The following is a 1,225-nucleotide window of genomic DNA, read 5'->3' on the forward strand; positions in this document are numbered from 1 at the left end:
AAACTTTTGCATTAATTGCACCAGACCCTGTTTTGCATCGAGTTTCATGCAGTTACGAAATGGTCCCAAATGCATCCCAACACTTTGCAACACACCAAAACATGAGTTTAGTGTCCAATGGGCTGGATTGGGTGCATTCGTTGCGAAAAATCCCGACGGTGACTTCGTGGCACGAACTTTTGCATTAATTGCACCAGTGCACCCCGTTTGCACCGAGTTTCATGCAGTTACGAAACGATCCCAAATGCACCCAAACATATGCAACGCACCAAACATGAGTTTAGGGTCCAATGGGGTGGATTGGGTGCGTTCGTTGCAAAAAATCCCGACGTGATATCGTGGCACGAACTTTTGCATTAATTGCACCAGACCCTATTTTGCATCAGAGTTTCATGCAGTTACGAAACGATCCCAAATGCACCCAAACACTATGCAACGCACCAAAACATGAGTTTAGAGTCCAATTGGGCGGATTAGGTGTGTTCGTTGAGAAAAATCCCGACGTTACTTCGTGGCACGAACTTTTGCATTAGTTGCACCAGTTGACCCTGTATTGCATCGAGTTTCATGCAGTTATGAAATGATCCCAAATGCACCCAAACACTATGCAACGCACCAAAACATAAGTTTAGGGTCCAATGGGGTGGATTGGGTGCGTTCGTTGCGAAAAATCCAGACGTGATATCGTGGCACGAACTCTTGCATTAATTGCACAAGACCCTGTTTTGCATCGAGTTTCTTGCAGTTATGAAACGATCCCAAATGCATCCCAACACTTTGCAACACACCAAAACATGAGTTTAGGGTCCAATGGGGTGGATTGGGTGCGTTCGTTGCGAAAAATCCCGATGTGACTTCGTGGCACGAACTTTTGCATTAATTTCACCAGTGCACCCCGTTTTGCACCGAGTTTCATGCAGTTACGAAACGATCCCAAATGCACCCAAACACTATGCAACGCACCAAAACATGAGTTTAGGGTCCAATGGGGTGGATTGGGTGCGTTTGTTGCGAAAAATACCGACGTGATATCGTGGCACGAACTTTTGCATTAATTGCACCAGACCCTATTTTGCATCGAGTTTCATGCAGTTACGAAACGATCCCAAATGCATCCCAACACTTTGCAACACACCAAAACATGAGTTTAGGGTCCAATGGGGTGGATTGGCTGCGTTCGTTGCGAAAAATCCCGATGTGACTTCGTGGCATGAACTTTTGCATT

Source organism: Panicum virgatum, chromosome 8N (genome assembly GCF_016808335.1).
Source record: "Panicum virgatum strain AP13 chromosome 8N, P.virgatum_v5, whole genome shotgun sequence".
In the NCBI taxonomy this organism is placed as follows: Eukaryota; Viridiplantae; Streptophyta; class Magnoliopsida; order Poales; family Poaceae; genus Panicum; species Panicum virgatum.